This window comes from Mirounga leonina, unplaced genomic scaffold (assembly GCF_011800145.1).
Source record: "Mirounga leonina isolate KUSES-001 unplaced genomic scaffold, KU_Mleo_1.0 Mir_154, whole genome shotgun sequence".
Taxonomy (NCBI): Eukaryota; Metazoa; Chordata; class Mammalia; order Carnivora; family Phocidae; genus Mirounga; species Mirounga leonina.
Window position 1 is genome coordinate 25,258,115 of NW_023270389.1, and position 20,333 is coordinate 25,278,447.

Below are 20,333 nucleotides of genomic sequence, written 5' to 3' on the forward strand. Positions count from 1 at the left end.
TCACCGGCAGCATGTGAGCAATAACGGGCCCTATCTCATAGGTGTGTTGTGAGGATTACATGGGAGAGCGACTTCAAGAACAGAGCACAGCGCCTGGTGCATATGGGGAGCACTCAGAATGTGGATTATTATAAGGATGATGATTATCACACCCTAAAGAAACCTGGATCAGCTCCCCTTCTCTCAGAACTCATTGTTCCCTCAATAGCCATATGGGCCTGCTCATATGTACTCTCCGCACTCTTTTTTTTCTTTTTGAAGGCTTCTCTGTGTGTCTGAAAGTCCTCTGACCCATTGACCTCTCATGATGTGCCGGTGCCTGAGATTGGGGGAGGCCGTGTGGTGTCATGGCAAGAAAAACAGCCTGTAATTCAGGGCATCTCACTTCTAGGACGGGCTCCGCTGCTAATGAATTTTGTGGATTTCTTGAGTCTCAGTATATTCCTCAGTCAAATGGAATGAAGACCCTAGCCTTGCTCGTACCACAGAATGGTCATGAAAGTCAAATGACATAATTAAATGGATGCACTATAAAAATGAAGCTCTGAACCCATATTAGGGATTGCTGGTTAGGTTGGCAGTGTTCAGAGGTGCAAAGCAGCACAAGTTTGCTCATGGGAGTGACTGCTCGTGGGATCTGCCAGCCAGATGTGTCGTCGGCCTGTGATGCTGCTATCACCTAAGAAGGGGGGGGTCCTCAGGCGGGGGCCTGGGGAGGCAACCTACAGCGCTGGTGTCCAGGGAGGGCAGTGAGGGGCTCCAGCAGGTACAGGGACAGACAGGAGGGAGGGTACCTGAAAAAGCACCAAGAGAGGGGGCATCGTAACGCAACGCTGACTACCTCCCGATTCTGTCCCAGACCCGGGGGTCTGTTCCCATGCTGTTTTCCATATCTTTACATGCCCATGAAAATAGCCTGGTATACCACTTTTACGATCAGGGTCCTCCAAAAACAGTAAGACAAAAGAATGGTGCCTCCCACCCCCAAGGTCGTGCTGTATGTTCAAGTTCAATATTTAGTAACAATGATTCAGTGAAAAGCCCTGTGGTCAGATGGATTTCCCAAGCAGTCCTGAAACCTGACAGTGTTTTAAGAGCTTGCCCACACAGAAACTATCTTGATAAGACAAGTATATCTGAGTTCTGTTGGTAGGCTAGATAATAATAACTTTCCTTTACTGAACACCTGCTACGTGTCAGGCACTATGCAGGGCTCTTTTTACGTTTCATCTTTAATCTTTACAAGACGTCCATTATTATTCCCATTGTATAAACCTGGAAACTCAGGCCTAGCGCAGTCAGAAACACCCCTAAAGTCACCAAGCAAGTAGAGCTGGATTTTGTCCAGATCCGAAATCCATGTCAAAATCCATGTCATCAGCATGCTCTGCTCCCACCCTTCAACGCCCTCCCTGCATCCCCCCCCCCCCAACCCCCCCCCCCCCCCACCGGGCCCAGCCCCATCTCCAACTCCTGGGAGAACAGAAGACATCTGGAAAGGGGGCTGGAGAGAGAAAGACAAAATGCCATGAAGCAGAGGGTGCCCAAAGTCAGGAATAAGGAAACCTTTCTCTGTGCAGGCCTCCAGGCTGCTAGCTTGTAATCTGTCACCAGTGACTCCTCCTCCGTTAAAACTGCAGCCTTCACTTCCCGAGTTTCCTCCCCTGCCACCCCAGCCTGGGACTAAAACAGGAGCCGCAGGCTGCAGGAAATTCTAGCTGAGAATGGAACAATGCAGACCGTGCACACAGGGGTCTGCTTTAGTGATGTGGGCCTCGGGTTGCTGGCTGAGCCATGGACAGCTGTCCATCTGCTGGGGTCCAATGCCCCGCCCAGAGGAGGGGTTCTCCGGACTGCCCCCCATATGCCGAGGCTGTCACTCAGGAGGCTCCCAGGTTGTGGAGGCCAAGCTACGTGGGGCAGGGCGGGGAGTACGGGTCACAAAGCTGTTTCCCAATTTTTCAATTCAGGTGGACAGTTGGGACAATGACAAGACTAATGCCACTGACTGCATCTGCTGGAGAAAAGGAGCGAAAGCTTCCCCAGTGCAAGCCTCCTTGCAAAGGAGAGCCTGGAGGTCTGGCACTGTGGCCAGCTCCAGGGAGAAGGAAGGAGATGTCCTTTCATGGGACTCGGGAAGCCAAAGAACCTTGGCTCATCAAAGAGAAGGGGAGAGGCAAGAATCTCCCCCCACCCCCACCTCTGAGCCACGTGCACCAGGCCAAGCCCCACTCACCCCACTCACCGCCTCTGCCTCATTCAGCCTCCTTCTTGCGGTACCAGAGGCTCTCTTCCAGCCTGCAGCGGGAAGGAAAACTCCAGGGTCCCAAATTGCACATAAGTCAATCAACCTGTCACAAAGCAAAAGCACAAAGAGCCCCAGGGTCACTCTAGGAAAGAAAGAGAAAAGGTTTGTGGTTTGCAGTCTGTTCATTCACTGGGAAATTACATCGTTGTCCACACCCATTTGGAAAGTTTTGCTTAGCATAACGACATCTTTGTTTAAAGAAATTCACGGCACTGTGCAAGAAACAAGAGCAATTCTGCAAGGTGCCTAAACATGTCAGACTTTGGTGGTCTCTTTCATCCATAAGATCATTATTAGTGCCCTGACATCATAATCTAATTGCTTGATTCCCTGTTCACCTAAAGAAGTTAAGCCGTATCTTGGAGAATTTCTCCTATACCCATGGGGGAATTTACCCATAATTATCTCATTAATTGTCTTAACTTAGGAGAACTATTATTAGGTTTTTCTTCCCCACCTACAGATAATCAAACTGAGTTCACCATAAATAAATCTATAACATTGAAAGGAGATCTAATTTTAGGGTCAGGGGATATGGATTTGAAGTTCTAATTTGTTATGTTATTTAGGGTGGATCACTTCCCTGCATATGTCTCACAGTTTCTTCATCTGTAAAATGGGGAGAAGTTACTACTAGTTAGAACTTACAGGTTCAAGCCCAGTGCTAGTCCTTCTGGGCAACCATTTAACCTTTCTCGGTGCAGATAACATATCTCACTTAATCATTTGCCTTAACGTTAAAATGTGTCTGCAGGAAATGGTAAAATCCACCTTTGTAAAGGGGAATGTGGCAATGTCTATCAAAATACGCATGCACTCACTCTTTGATTGGCAATCCCAGTTCTAGGAATCTGAAATATATCCTACGTGCCTATGTTGTGATCTCTACTATTAAGTGGAAAAAACATGATAGGGAAAAGTGTGTTTAATATGCTATCATTTATTTAAGAAAGGGAGAGAAATGCGAAGATAAATGTGTATCTGCTTATTTTTTTTCCAAAAAGACGATAAAAAGATAAAGCATAAAATAAAATTTAAGGGGCGCCTGGGTGGCGCAGTTAGTTAAGCATCAGACTCTTGGTTTTGGCTCAGGTCGTGATCTCAGGGTCATGAGATCAAGCCCCACGCTGGGCTCCTCACTCAACGAGGAGTCTCTTGAGACTCTCTTTCCCTCTCCCTCTGTCCATTCACCTCGTGCAAGCACTCTCTCTCTCAAATAAATAAATAAATCTTAAAAAAAAATTGTAAATTTTAAAGACCTACAGAGGGGGAGGTATGAGGTGGATGGGACAGGGATAAAAGCTGGGTTTTATTTATTTTTAAAGATTTTATTTATTTATTTGACAGAGAGAGAGACAGTGAGAGAGGGAACACAAGCAGGGGGAGTGGGAGAGGGAGAAGCAGACTCCCTGCTGAGCAGGGAACCCAATGCTGGGACTTGATCCCAGGACCCTGGGATCATGACCTGAGCCGAAGGCAGACACTAAAAGACTGAGCCACCCAGGTGCCCCAAAAGCTGGGTTTTAAATAGACCTTGTTGTGTGAATTTGCTTTGGAACATGTAAATATCTGACATAATTATAAAAGCACAATTAGTATTTTTAAAAGAAATGCCTAAAATTAAAATAAAATGCAACAAATGAGTTCATGTGTCCGGTTGGTTTGCACTACACATAGAGAAATTAAAACACAGTAATTTGACTGAATATCCTTGGAAGAATATACCTAAGCATAAAAGGAACTGCCCCACTCCCTGTGCCCCTCCAGCCCTAAACTGTTTTCAATAATCATATTATTGATGGTACTGTTATATTCTTCTTATTGTTATTCTGAGAATTTTATAGTGTATTGTGGGATAAGTCAAAGGAATAATACTACTAATGTTGCTGAGAAAAAAGAGTTTCTTCTTGAATGGTGATACAGATGTAAGATTGATGAGATCAGGTAAAAAGTCTATAGCCCTGATTGTTTACAGCAGTAACAGAATGAACTTCCTATGTTTTATCTTCCACACGTGCATGCATGCATGCATGAACACATGTGCACACACAAGCATACTCCCTAGCTCTGTTCACTGTAAGACCTAGAAACAAGGATCATCCCAGGAGGATTGAGCACCCCTGGCAATCAGTTTATGAACTCTAAATACTATCCCCCCCCCACCCCAAAGTAATCAGGCTTCCTCAGGGAAATGTCTGAAGCAGCAATTGTACAAGATAAGCCTAGAACATCTCATCAAACCAAAAGAGCAAATGCTGTGTCAAAGACTACAAGAGTCATGCCAAAAGGACTCAAAAGCCAACCAGAATAAGGTTTCCTTGGTCAAACTGGACATCAACAAGGATCATAACTGCAACAGATTGAAACATAACAAATATGTTACAAATCCATAAGAATATCTTTTACAACTCCAAATAACCCATTTTGAGGCTGTTAGGGAAATACTTCATTATTTTGAAAATGGGTCAATAAAGCAAAAGAAGAAAAGGTGGGTAGGGGTATAGTGAGGCAGGATTGGCCTTGTACTGATGATTGTTGCAGACAATGATGGGCATGTCTGGTTCGTTATGTAATTCTCTCCTTTGCAAAACATTTTCAAAATACAAATACATTTTAAGTGATAGAACAGACTGAGAAACAAGAAATCATTAGAATGCTAATTCTTTCAAATCATAGTTATTTAATCGTAACAGCAATCCAGTCTGATGATGAAGGATGCAGATATCATCATCCCCATTTCACACTGGAGGAAACAGGTGGAATAAACCCATTGAGTCAGTATTCAAACCCACATGTTCTTATCCCAAAGGCTCACTGTTCCACAGCTGCTTATTTAATATCTCCATTTGCATATCTGGGTTAATAAAATTTTCCTTGCCTATATGAGGACATCAGGGGGCTACAATGAGATAATGTGCGAGAAAGCACTTGAAAAACAAATCCTCGTACAAATATTTTACTGTCATTTGAAAACTGGGGGTCAGATCTGCCCTATGAGGTTGCTGTGAGTATCAAATGAGAGCTGTGATTTGAAGAGAGATGGATAGATATAAAGACAGACAGACAGAAAACCTTAAAGATGAGGAGGTTATAACTACCCCCAATGTTTTTATCATCATCACTCACAGGACTTCAGGGTTAAGCGAGAAGGGAAACTTAGAATCCATGGTAAAGACTCTCTACCTGACCCTGGGGTAAGAAGATTCCAGGAAGGACACCTGATGCTCTGGGGAGGAACCATGATCAAGAAAGACACCCAATATCCCACAGGCTGCAAGAAGAGTGGCTCTCGGTCACAGATGGGTGAGGACCACTCCCAGGTTGCTGGGCATCCTATGTACTGCCTCCAGCTTCTAGAAGGCCAGACACCTGCTGGGTTCCTCTGAACGAGGCCTGGGTTACAGGGGGCACAGTGGGCAGTGGAACATGCTCCCCAGCAATAAGGGGCAGGCAAAGCTTGTCCAACTGGTGACCAGAAGGAATGTCTGGGGCTGCTCACTGGCTCCCAAACTGCTATCTCTTGGTCTTCTTATCTCAGCGTCTGCATGGGAAGTGTTTACAGATTTCTTCTTAGCAAATGTTTATTCTCAGATTGTCCTGCCCTTGGCCACAGCATAAAAGTGGGTCTGGGGAATCTCCAACACTTTCTTGCCTTAGAATTCTATGATTCTATAAGTGTATATTTCTGAAGACATACAAAATCAAAATTCTCCTGAGTCCTGGCTCATGCCCCTCCTCCCTTTGGATATTTCATCTATGCACAGGGAACAAAGACTTATTTTGTCTCTGTCTTTATTTCTTTCTGGAGGTTCTTACTTAAGCTAAGCATTTAAAAAATTATTTTACTTTTTTTGAATAGGTAATCCCTTCACATGATATGAAATTCAAAAGATGCCAAAGAGTGTATAAAATACATTAAAAAGTTTATATGAGTATATATATAAGTAAATTCCCCTCCCAACCCCATCCCCCAGCTTCCCAGTTCCATTTAGCCCCTCTCCCTGGCCTGCCACTCTTATCAGTCTCTTGTGTATCCTTACAGAGGCTGGCTATTTATACAGAGATATACATTTTTTTTTTAATTACAACATACGATACATATTTTTTACCTACCTTACTTTTCTTGGTTAACAAACATATTAGATATCTTTCAATATTAGCTCAGGTAAAACTGCTTTTAGGAACTTCATAGCATTTCATTGTATGAACATATCATATTTATGTGCTCAATCCTCTACTCTTAGACATTTAAGATGTTTGTAATCATCAGATGTGGAAAATTGCTCCAATACATATCCTTGGATATATGTGATTTCTCACACTTACAAGAAAGATTATTTTTAAGATAAATTCTTGGATACAGAATTACTGGGTCAAAGGGAATGTGGCCAAATTGCTCTCCATGAAGGCTGTGGCAGTTTATACTCCCACAAACAATATTTAGTTTCTGATTCCCACTTCTCCAATATGCTGTATTATTAGGGGGGTTTTGTTTGTCTGTTTGTTTTTGTTTTTGTTTTGTTTTTTTGGTCTTTGTGGTTCACTTATTATGAATGAATTTGAGTATTTTCTTTTTCTTTAATTGTTCCTATTCTTTGCTCATTTCTCTACTGGGTAGTTGGTTTATTCTTATCAGTTTGAAGGAACTCTTTAGTTAATAGGAAAATTACCTCTTTATCTATAAGAGGAGCTTAAAATTGTCCATGTCATTATTTTTATCCTGAATTTATCTGTGCACTAAATACATACTTTAGAAAAGAAGAAAAATCTCAAATCAATAATATGAGGTCCCACTTCAAGAAAGTAGAGAGGACCAAATAAACTCAAAGCAAGCAGAAGAAAGGAAACAAGAAATAGCAGAAATCAATGAACTAGAAAGCAAAACCAATATAGGAAATCAATGAAATGAGCTGGTTCTTTTTTCTTTTTTTCCCCCCTAACATGAGCTAGTTCTTTGTAAAGATCAATACAATCAACAAACCTCTAGCAAAACTGAAAAAGAAAAAATTGCTAGTATCAGGAATGAAAAAGGGGATGTCATTAAAGACCTTCCAGACATCAAAAAGATAGTAAGAAAACACTACAAACAACTCTACAAACATACATTTAAAAACTTACTCAAAATGGACCAATTCCTCAAAAATGCAAACAACCACAACTCCTAATATGTAACAGATAATTCAAATGGCTTTATAATTATTAAAGAAATTTAATTCATAATTTAAAACTCCCAAAAGAGACATTTCCAGGCCTAGACTGTTTCACTGAAGAATTCTAACAAACTTTTAAAGAAGAATCAACACCAATTTTAGAAAATCTCTTCCATACTATAGAAGAGAACACTTCCCAATTCATTTTATGAAGCTATGTGACTCTGATACCAAAATCAGAAAAGACAGAAAAAAAAAAAAAGAAAAAGAAAACTAAAGATCAATAATACCTCTCAGGACTATAGATAAAAAACCTTTTAAAAATTAGCAAATAGAATTCAGCAATATATAATATAAAAAGAATTGTACACTATGACCAAGTAGGTTCATTCCAGGGAGGCAAGGCTGGCTTACTATTTTAAAATCATCAAAGAAATCCACCATATTAACAAGCTAAGGAAGAAAAATCACATGATCCTATCAATCAAGGCAGAAAAAGCTTGACAAAATTCAACACCCATTCACGATTAAAAAAAAAAAAACTCTCAGAAAAAAATTTGAGAGAAACTTCCTCAACTTGATTTTTAAAAATCTACAAAACATCCACAGCTAACATTATACTTAATGGTGAAAGACTGAATGCTTTCCCCCTAAAATTGGAGACAAGGCAAGGATGTGCACTTTCACCGATCTTACTCAAGATAGTGCCTGAAGTTCTAGCTGGTGGAATGAAGCAAGAAAAGGAAATCAAGACCATACAGGACAGAAAAGAAGAAACAACACTGTTTCTATTTGCAGATAACATGGTGGTCTATGTGGAAAATCTCAAGGAATCTATAAAATAAAAAACAAAAAACCCACTTGGAACTAATAAATGGAATCATCAAGATTTCAGGATATAAGGTAAGCATTTGAAAACCAACTGTGTTTCTATATACAAGCAATGAACACATGGAAAAATAAAAAATACAATACCATTTACAACCCCTCAAAAAATGAAATACTTAGGTATAAAATGAACAAAATGTACAGGATTTATATGCAGAAAACTATGCAATGCCTATGAAAGAAATCAAAGATCTAATGGACAGAGAGACACATCATGTTCATGGATTGGAAGACTCAACACAGTAAAGTTGTGAATTCTCCCCAAACTGATACACTGGCTTAATACAATCTCTATCAAAATCCCAGCAGGATTTTAGTAGATACAGACAGATTATTCTAAAATTTATATGGAAATATAAAGGAACTAGAATAGCTAACAAGATCTTGAAAAAGAAGAAAAACATGGGAGGGAGCACTCTACCCCACTGAAAGACTCATTATTTAGCTCCAGTAATAAAAAATGTGTGGTACTGGTAAAGGAACAGCCACACAGATCAATGTAACAGAATAGAGAATCCAGAAGTAGACCCACATAAATAGGTTCAACTGATTTTTGTCAAAGATGCAAAGGCAATGGAGGAATGGAGGAAAAGAGTCTTTTCAACAAATGGTGCTGGAGCAACTGGACATCCATGGGCAATCAATCAATCAATCAATCTCAACCTAAGTCCTTATACCAAAATGGACTCAAAATGGATGACAGACTTAAATGTAAAATGTAAACTTATAAAACTTGTAGAATTATAATAAGAGAAAATCTTTGAGATCTAGGGGTAGGCAAACAGTTCTTAAGTTTGATGCCAAAAGCACCATCCATAAAAGAAAAAAACTGATAAACTGGATTTCATCAAAATTAAAAACTTTGCTCTGCAAAAAGGACGAAGAGTGGGAGAAATCACACATATGACAAAGAACTAGTTCTGGAATATATAAAGAATTTCCAAAACTCAGCAGCAAAGATGCAAACAATTCAATTGGAACACAGCCAAAAGACATTTCACTGAAGTAGATATTCAGATGGCAAATAAGCACTTGAAAAGTTCAACATCACTAGCCATTAGCGGAATGCAAATTAAAAATGCAATGAAAAGGAAAGAAACAAGACAACAATGAGCTATCACTACACACCTATCAGAATGGTTAAAATAAAAAATAGTGACAACATCAAACACTGGTAGATGTAGAAAAACTAAATCACTCATACATTGCTGGTGGAAATGTAAAATGGTACAGCCAGGTTACAACACAATGTGGCAGTTTCTTAAGAAATTAAACATGTAACTATAATATGACCCAGAAAGTACCCTTCTGCACATTTATCCCAGAGAAACAAGGACTTATATCCACATAAAAACCTGTACAGGAATGTATATAGCAGTTTTATTCATAGTAGCCCCCAAATGGAAACAATCCAAGTATCCTTCAATGAGTGAATGGTTACACTGTGGTATAGTATAGTGGAATACTACAGCAGCAATAAAAAGGGAAGAATTATTGATACGTGTGGTAACTTTGATACATGTGGTAACTTAGATACATCTCCAGAGATTTATGCTGAATGAAAGAAGCCAATCCCCTAAAGTTAATATACTGCGATTCCATTTACATAACATTCTGGAAATGACGAAATTATAGAAATGGAGAACAGATTAGTGCTTGCCACAGATGAAGGAAGTTGGGTTGTGGTGGGAGGAGATGGGTGTGGCTTTAAAATGTCAACAAGAGGAGTGGTGCCTGGGTGGCTCAGTAGGTTAAGCATCTGACTCTTAGTTACGGCTCTGATCACAGTCTTGTGGTTGTAGGATCCAGCCCCGTGTCGGGCTCTGTTCTCAGTGTGGAGTCTGCTTCAGATTCTCTCTCCCTCTCCCTTCTGCTCACTCTCTCCCTCAAACAATAATAAATAAATAAAATCTTTGAAAAAAAAATGTCAACAAGAGGGATCCTGACTGTGAGGGAAATAGTTTCCATCTTGACAGTCTATTGTCAATATCCTGGCTGTTAGATTGTGCTATAGTTTGTTTGTTTGTTTGTTTGTTTAGAGGGGCAGAGGGAGAGAGAGAATCTTAAGCAGGTTCCACGCCCAGTGTGGAGCCCACTGGGGGGCTTGATCTCATGACCTGAGCTGAAATCAAGAGTCAGATGCTTAACCAACTGAGCCATCCAGGCGCCCCAGGTTGTGCTATCCTTTTGCAAGCTACTATTGGGGGAAGCTGGGCAAAGTACATAAGGGATCTATCTGTATTATTTGCTACAACTGCCAGTGAATCTATAATTGTTTCAAAATAAAAAGTTTAATTAAAAATAGTTTTCAGTTGATTCTCTTTGCAGTCTATGTAAATATAACATCTCTTCCTTTCCAATTTTTATACCTCATTTCTTTCTCTCAGCAGAGCAAATTTAAAATGCAAAAACAAATGCAAAACAAATTAGGAAGAAAAATCTGCTACTACATAAAGTAATACAAACTAGACGGAAATAATTTTTTTAACATATTTTCATTATGGGCTAGCATGGTTTACAGAATTTTGACAGTATTTCTAAAAACAAAAACACTTTCTCAGATGTATTTAAAAGCTATTTCTCCTCAAAATAAATTGCCCAGTGCTGAGCATCATGAGTGTTCAATAATGACATTTCCAAGAAAAGAGATTCGTTAACTTTCCTTGATAACTTGCTTCACTGAGTGGATCTCACATTCCAAAGGTGCAAAAAATCCAGCTAAAATCGGACACTGTTATTTCAGTACAGTTGGACCTGTGTTGTGATGCCAAAAGAGATTCCTAACTGTAAGGAAGATGGGCATTTGCTCTGGAAAGTTCAAGATTGATGTGAGTACTCTCACTCACAGATCCAACAAAATTAAACCAGTCCAAACAGAACAGTAAACAATGTGGAGAAGAATCAGTATCTTCAAAAATTACCCCAGGTGATTGCTGGTGATAGTGGGGAATCCAGCACCAAGCATGCCTCTACAGCTATGCCTGCCCCAGTCTGTAGGGAGAATGACCAGGATGGGCTAGGGAGCCCTGCACGGCCATTTGAAAGACACTGCTAAGAGTATAAAGGACAAGCCACAACCTGGGGGAGAATGTTTGAAAAACACAAGTCTGATAAAAGGCCAGTCACAGAATATATCAAGAATTTTCAACTGATAATAAGAAAACAAATAACCCAGTCTATGGCCATACCAGCCTGAATGCGCCTGATCTCATCTGATCTAGGAAACTAAGCAGGGTTGGGCCTGGTTAGTACTTGGATGGGAGAAAACAAATACCCCCCCCCCAAAAAAAAACAAGCAAAGGATGTAAACATACATTTTCCCAAAGAAGATATGTTTGGCAAATAAGCACACAAAGAGATACTCATCATCTTCAGTCAAAAGGGAAATGCAAACTAAAACTACAATGTGATATGATTATATATACCTGCTAGAAGAGCTCAAAAAAGCTCACGATACCAAGTCCTGGTGAGCATGTGAAGCAAACAGAACTTGCATACATTGCTGATAGGAATAAAAAATGGCACATCACTTTGGAAAACAGTTTGGCAGTTGTTTAGAAAGTTAAACATCCAGTTAATATATGACCTAGTAATCCTACTCTTAGGTATTTATCCAAGAGGAATGAAAGTATATGTCCACACAAAAACCTACATGTGGATATTTATAGTAAGTTTATTCATAATTGCCAAAAACTAGACACAAGCCAAATGTCTGTTAACAGGTGAGTGGGCAAATAAACTGTGGCACATAATACAATGGAATAGTACTTATCAGTAAAAAGAAATGATCTACTGATACATGTAGCAAGTTAGAGGCATCTTGAAGGTATCGTGTTAAGTAAAAGAAGCCAGTCCCAAAGGGTACATACTGTATGGTTTAATTTATATGACATTCTAGAAAATGCAAACTCTAGAGACCTAATAAGGGCTAGGTCAGTGGGGGAGAGGATTAATAAAAAAGGGGTACATGAGAACTTCTTAGAATGATGGAGAGGTTCTGTATCTTGATTAGGGTGGTGGTAACATAACTATATGTACTTGTAAAATTCATAGGGCTCGACACCTAACACAGGTGAATTTTATTCTATGTAAGTTATACCTTAATAAATCTGGCTTGGAAAAAAGAAATCTTATGGTACATAAGAACACCAGTTAAGACCTAAGAGAAGATACTGGGTATGCACACACCTGGCAAAAGATTACCATCAAGAATATATACAAGGAGCTTCTATAAGCAAATAAGAGGATAACAAACGAACAGAAATAAAGGCAGGAGACAAACTGTAATATATGTGGCTAATAAACATAATGGTGATCTGGGAAATGCAAATCAAGACCATAATAGGATACCAGTTTATACTCACTCAATGAGCAAAAATTACTAAGTCTAACCATATCAAGTGTTGAAAGAGGTGGAAGATTTCTTATACATTGCTAAGGGTACAAGCACTCTGGAAAAAGTTTTACATTGCCTCCTAAAATTGAACAATCACAAACTATGATTTAGTAAATCTACTCTTAGATATATACCCATGAGACACTCTCGTACCTGCACAAAAATGTTCCTCACATCCCTATTCACCATAGCAGAAACCTAGAAAGAGCCCAAAAGCTCATCAATGGAGAAATGGATAATTAAACTGTGGTAGAGTCAAACAATGAAATATTACACAGCAGGTGAAATAAGTGTGTTAGAGGGCTATGCAATAAGAGAAACTAGGATTCAAGATAATGATTACTACATCTCAACAACAAAACCAACAACCTGACTCAAAAATGGGCAAATGGCTTGAGTAGATGTTTCTCCAGAGATATACAAATGGCCAACAAGCACGTGAAAAGATGTTCAACATCACTAATCACTAGGGAAATGTAAATCAAAACTACAATGAGTTATTACCTCACATGCATTAGGATAGCTATTACTAAGAAAACCAGAAAATAACAATTCGGTAAGGATGTGGAAAATTGGAGCCCTCCTACATTGCTGGTAGGAATGTAAAATGGGGCAGCCTCTACAGAAAACAGTATGGCAGTTCCTCAAAAAATTAAAAATAGAATTACCATATGATTCAGCAATCCCATGTCTGGGTTCCCAAAAGAACTGGATGCAGAGTCTTCAAAGAGGTATTTGTATGTCCGTGTTCATCCCAGCATTATTCACAATAGCCAAAAGGTGGAAGTAACCCAAGTGTTCATGGATGGATAAACAAAGTGTGGCACACACACACACAATGGAATATTACTCAGCCACAGAAAGGAAGGAAATTCTAACATGTGCTACAACATGGATGAACTTTGAAGACATTATGCGAAGTGAAATAAGCCAGTCAGTCACCAAAGGACAACTACTGTATGCTCCCACTTATATGAGGTGCCTCGTGTAGTCAGGTTCATAGATGTGGAAAGGCGAAGGGTGGTGGTTAGGGACTGGGGGTGGGGTGGGGAATGGAGTGTAGTTGTTTAATGGGTACCGAGTTTCAGTGTTGCAAGATGAATGGAGTTCTGGAGATCAGTTTCACAACAATGTGAATGTACTTAACCCTACTGAGCTGTACACTTGAAAATGGTTAAGATGGTGTTATGTCATGTATATTTATCACAATTAAAAATTAAAAAAAAAATTTTTTTTTAAAGATTTTATTTATTTATTTGAGAGAGAGAGAGCACATGAGAGGGGATAGGGTCAGAGGACGAAGCAGACTCCCCGCCGAGCAGGGAGCCCGATGCGGGACTCGATCCCGGGACTCCAGGATCATGACCTGAGCCGAAGGCAGTCGCTCAACCAACTGAGCCACCCAGGCGGCCCCCCAAAATTTTTAAATTAATGATTACTTCTGGTAGTAGGGAGCTAGAGAGGATGGCTTAGTGGTGGTGGTAGCGAAATTCTAAGATTAGATATTTTCTAATTATCAACGTTCTATCATTGGTTGTGGGTGTGGGTTTGAAGGTACTTACTATATAAATAAATAAGTAAATGGATGGATGGATAAATGGAAAAGTGAAAAAAATCGGAAAGGAGAGAAGTTACGGAGATGGAAGAGAGGGAGAGAACAGGAATAAAAGAGAAAGAAAAATAGCAAGGGCATGCAAGACTGATGATAAGAGTGAGTCATGAACCAAAGATCACGGCTAACACAAGGCTGTGCACCTGAGGTCCAAAAATGAAAGAAAGTTTGTTCCAGTGGGTCAAAAGAATCCTAAATTATCTACAATGAAAGGGATCTCAGAAATTTCTAATTGAAGTCCATCATTTGATGGGATGAGAAAAGTGACTCAGAGATACATGAGAAATGTGAATGAAGCTCAAAGATGTTCTGTAATCTCTCTAAGGTCACACAAACATCTACATCCTAATCCTTTTGCAGTTAGGCTTGCCAAAAAAGGCAGCAGCAACGAAGGAAAGTTAAGAACATTCACTCCTAGAGCAACCATCTCTTTTAGTCCTTACAACATTCCTCTAAGGAAGGCATTATTACCCTGGTTTTACACATTAGAAACCTGAAGCCCGGTGATATTAAACATCTCATCTAGGGGTTCCCAGCTGGCGAGTGGCAGAGCCAAACTCCAACCCACGTTGGTGGCCCCAAAGCCTATGCTATCTATTTGATGCCATGCCAAAATCGACTTCATAGCAATACAACAAAATGTCGCTCAGTACTTTGTGAATGGCCCTGTGGAAGACACAGAGACGAGCAAACTACATAAGGGATTTCTTGAAAAAGTCTTCTTTGTGATTATCTCAGAAAATTGTTGTTATTCCCAAGGGAAAACAAAAAGAGTGGCTATACTTGGTTTATATATTCAGTATGTCTTGGTTTTAAAATATACCATGAATCAGAGACAAATGTGTACTGATCATATGACCTGGCCAGAGAAATATTTGCTTTATGAAACATCTCTTCTTAAGGAAGATAAGGCAGGTAAGCCATAGCAACTGGGTGCCCAGTCCTATGACTCGGACCTACAAAGAAATGATCCAGTGAAAGAGAACTCCTGCTTCAGATGGAAGTCTTGGGAAGCTATTAGACAGGAGGAGCCCATGGAGCACCCTACAAAGGATGAGTCATAATCAGGGATGTGGGAAACATCTGCACTTTCAGATGATGCTTTGCTTCCCAGCTGGCCCTCAAGGACACCCTCCACAGGACAAGCTAACACATGAACACGGGTTTGATGCAGAAGTCATTGTCACCAGAGGAATTAATGTCACACCTGCCCAGCCACGTGCACCCAGAGAAGAAACACTCAAACCAAGATCCCCTGCACTTAGGGCCAAAGGGGAGGAGCATGGGACACAAGGCAATTGGAACCACTTCTTTTTTTTAAAATTTAAATTCAATTAATTAACATATAGTGTACTATTAGTTTCAGAGGTAGAGTTTAGTGATTCATCCGTTGCATATAACATCCAGTGCTCATTACATCATGTGCCCTCCTTAATGCTCATCACCCAGTTACCCCAACCCCCTACCCACCTCCCCTCTAGCAACCCTCAGTTTGTTCCTTATACTTAAGAGTCTCTTATGGTTTATCTCCCTCTCTGATTTCATCTTATTTTTCCCCTCCCTTCCCCTATGATCCTCTGTTTTGTTTCTTAAATTCCACATGAGTGAAATCACACCATAACTGTCTTTCTCTGATTGACTTATTTCGTGTAGCATAATACCCTCTAGTTCCATCCACGATGTTGCAAATGGCAAGATTTCATTATTTTGATGGCTGAGATAAAGAAGATACAGTATATATATACTACATCTTCTTTATCCATTCATCTGTCGATGGACATCTGGGCTCTTTCCATAGTTTGGCTATTGTGGACATTGCTGCTAAAAACATTGGGGTGCAGGTGCCCCTTTAGATCACTACATTTATATCTTTGGGGTAAACACTCAATAGTGCAATTGCTGGGTCATAGGGTAGCTCTATTTTTAACTTTCTGAGGAACCTCCATACTGTTTTCCAGAGTGGCTGCACCAGCTTGCATTCAATTGGAACCCCTTCTATTTCCACTTTATTTTTTCTCATAGATGCAACCAGGTAAAATCTTTTTTTAAAAAGACCATGGTAAAATAGACATTACACAACATTTACCATTTTAATCATTTTAAGTGTACAGTCTGGGGTGTTAAGTACATTCCTATTGTTCTGCAACCACCACCACCAGTACCAAACTGGAACTCCATATCCATTCAGCAATCTCCATTTCCCCCCCTCCTTAGCACTTCCAAATACTTGTGATAAAGTATTAAATTTAGTCAACACCTGTGGGTGGACTGGGGAATCAGCTAGTCAAATCAGCTGTGATGTCACGGAAACAAAGACACCCCCCTGGTCCTTCAAGACATGATGGGCAAATGATATTTTCAATTCCTTGTGCATAGCTGGCCAAACCCACAACTCTAGTTAAATCCAGCTCTCTGCCTACTCTGTGCCTGCACATGTGTAGTGAACATGGCTGAGAAAATACACACCTCCATGCTGCCTGACCTCACTTTGGATTCAAGTTCCCTAATCTCCAGTGGGCCATTAATGGCATCTGAAAATCAAATGCATCTCCCCCTCATCTGCCCTCTCAGATGGTAATTCATATCTTCCCTTTTCTTCTTAAACCCCTCACCTCTCCTTCCCCGTTCTTTTTTCTTTTAATTTTTATTATGAAGTGTAATGAAGCTCCATGCGCACACCAGCCAACCTCAACAATGACTGACCCCAGGCCAACCACACACCATCTACACACCCCGCCCCACGTCTCCACCGGATTATTTTGAAGCAAACCCCTGTCACTGCATAATATCATGTATAATACTTCAGCATCTATCTCTAAAAGATGACCCTTACACAAAACACAACCTCAATAACATCACAACTCCAAAATTAACAATAATTTTTTACTATCAAATATCCATTCAGTACCCAGATTTCCAATGGTCTCACAAATGTTTTGGTTTGTTTTTGTTTTTGTTTTTTGCTGTTTGTTTGAATCAGAATCCAAATAGTCCCAAGGTCCTAACAAATAACATTAGTTCCTATGTGTATTATGTCTCTTTTAATCTGTCAGTTCCATCTCTCTTTTTTTCCCCCTTACACTTTATTTTTTAAAGAAAAAATGCTTCCCCATTATTCCTTGTTCACTGGATCTTTCCCACCAGTTTACAAACATGCTGTGATTTCTCCTAACCTAAAGAGCCTTCCCTTAACCCCACTTTCCTCTCTGGCAACTGCCCTGTTTCTCTTCCCTTTATGAGAAAATGCCTTATAAGCCCTGCTCACATTTAGGTCCTCCAATTTCTCTTCTCCAAACTTCTTTTAAACCCATTCCAATCAAGATCCCCCTCCCTCTCCAACTCAACCCAAACTGGTCTCATCAAGGTCACCTTAACAGTGTAAGCCCAATGGCAAATAAATTCCTAGTTCTCATTTTTCTTGATGTAACACAAGTGATCACTGCATCTTCCTGGAAATGCTTCCTTCCCTTGGCACCTGGAACAGCACAATCTCTACAATCCCCTCCTTACCGCTTCTTTATCAGTCTCCTGTGCTGGTTCCTCCTCTTCTTCCCAACTTCTGTTAGAGGTCTATGTCCTAGGATCTCCTCTCTACTTATGCTCTCTTCCTGGGTGACCTCATGTAGTCTTGTAGCATTAAATACCATCTACATGCTGAAAATTCTCAGTTTTACATCTCTAGCCCAGAACTCTTCCAATGAACTTCGGACCCACATATTTAACTGCCTACTTGGCATTTCTCACTGTATCTTCTTCCACCTTTCCCACCAACACACCATTTGAGTTAATGATAACTCTTCTTCTAAGGTGTTCATGACAAACCCTTAGAGTCATCTGTGATTCTTCCTCTCTCTCACCTCACACCTGAGCCATCAGCAAATCCTACTGCCTCTTCCTTTGAAAGGAATCTGTTCTGTCCTCATTTCCTCTCCTATTATTCCCCTGGTCCACACCACTGTTCTTGCCTGCTATCTTATTTTTCTCCTTTGGGTCTTCCTTCCATTGTCTCTTTCTCAGTAAGGAACCGCCTCGTCAACACTATCTGAAATTGCAGACCATGTTGCCCCAAAACTGCTTATGCCCCTTACACCTGCTCTATTTTATAACTCTTCGCACTTACTACTTCCTAATGTACAACTTATTTTATTTTCCTTATTTATTGCCCGTCTTTCCCCCTTAAAATGTGAGCCCCTTCAAATGCAGGCATTTTATCTATTTCCTGCTACATCTCTGACTTCTAGAACAGTGCCCAGCCCACAGACGGGGCTCAAAAAATATTTGTTCAATAAATGAATACATTTTTACATGCAGCTATAATAAAAAGTGTTTTCTCCATGTAGGCTTCCTGGATTCCTTTGAACCTCCCCAGCACTTTGAGTATGAAATACAATGGTTAATATTACACATTACTGCCATGTTCTTAGTCTTATTTCTCCTATTAAACTCTGAGTTTCTCTGAGCTTGTGACCTGGTTTCCCATTTATCCTTTCTCCCCCTCAGCCCTGGCACAGTATTGATCACGAGTTAGCTGTTCCTACTGCTCAGGCTCTCAGGCTTGAGTGAACTCAATATTTATTTTGGCTACATTAATCTCTTATATTTTAATGAACTTTTTGTTTTCATATATGATCTCCACCCCCCCAATATTATCAACACCACAATCATGTGAGGAGAAAAGGGAAACCTATTCATTTCCCCTTCACTGGTTATTAAATGCTTTAAAATTCTCAGAGCACTTCAACATATTCACTGCAATTGATCATCATAACCACCCAGCATCATCATTCCCATCCTACGGGCAAGAAAACTCAAATTATTTTTAAAGATCCTTTATCTGAGGACAAAGAGAATCACCTCATCCAAGGTCATGCAGCTTGGAGTAGGAGAGCTAAGACTTGAACCTGGGTCTCATGATTCCAGATCATGTGGTCTTACATGTCCACCATGCTTCCTTAGTTTTTTTTTTTTATAAAGATTTTATTTATTCATTTGAGAGAGAGAGAATGAGAGAAAGAGAACACCTGAGAGGGGATAGGGTCAGAGGACGAAGCAGACTCCCTGCCGAGCAGGAAGCCCGATGCGGGACTCGATCCAGGAACTCCAGGATCATGACCTGAGCCGAAGGCAGTCGCCCAACCAACTGAGCCACCCAGGCGCCCGCTTCCTTAGTTTAATACTGGTGGGAAAAGAGTGGTCCTGGTGGCAGAGTAAAGGAATGGAGGAGAACTTGCTCAAGATGACATATAAATCATTTGTGGGTCAAAAGCAAGAACCTCTTGGTTAATCCACTGTCCTGTTCAGCAAACCTCAAACTCTTCTTCTTTCTTCCCTGCTATCAGCAGTCACGGTCTCCAGAGGAGGTGTTAGGGAGGAAGAGCAGGGAGACAGAAGGATCCCCTTTTTGCCAAGGCCAGAAAAATATACCATCTGCTAGACAGTGCTCTAGAGCATCAGCTGGAAGGCACAGCTATTCTTTAGAGATGGGAAATGGCAAATGTGTCACCCACTCCTGGTGCCATGGGCCTTGGCTGTGCAGGGGAGTGTGAACTGTGATCAAAGTTTGTGTTCAGATGAGGGGAAAGGGGAGAGATGGCCTGAGTATTGCCCAGCTACCTGTCTCAGCCTCAGGAGTACCTCCATCTCTTCTGCCAGGATTATAAGTAACAATCTAAAATAAACTGTGGGCAGAGATAACCCATTTAATTAAGAGGAGCATGATCTGGGACATTACTGTCTTCATTGGCTTCTACTTTTTCCATGTGATGCGTACTTACGGCTTTTGCAGCTGGTCATATTTCAAAGTCCTGATGGCAACGTGGAGCCAGGAATGCTGTGACTTTTTTTTTTTTATAGCTTTGATGACTTTGATAATTGTTCTGCTTTCTGTGTCTCCCATCAGCCTGAAGGCTCCCCGGGGCAGGTCTGTTTCTTCCCTTCAGTCTAGACTTCATGAAGACAGGAGCTGTGCCTCCCCCATCA

At 40.5% G+C, this 20,333-nt stretch overlaps 1 protein-coding gene across 8 annotated transcripts in view; it reads right to left on the reverse strand.

Annotated features, from left to right (window-relative positions):
• Positions 1-20,333, reverse strand: part of NFASC (neurofascin) — a 181,656-nt gene that overhangs the window by 94,448 nt on the left and 66,875 nt on the right. For all 8 annotated transcript variants that reach the window (XM_035010233.1, XM_035010237.1, XM_035010235.1 and 5 more), the window contains exon 2: positions 2,246-2,351. The gene's annotated coding sequence lies outside the window, so the exon portion shown is untranslated. The remainder of the gene's footprint in view (positions 1-2,245; positions 2,352-20,333) is intronic.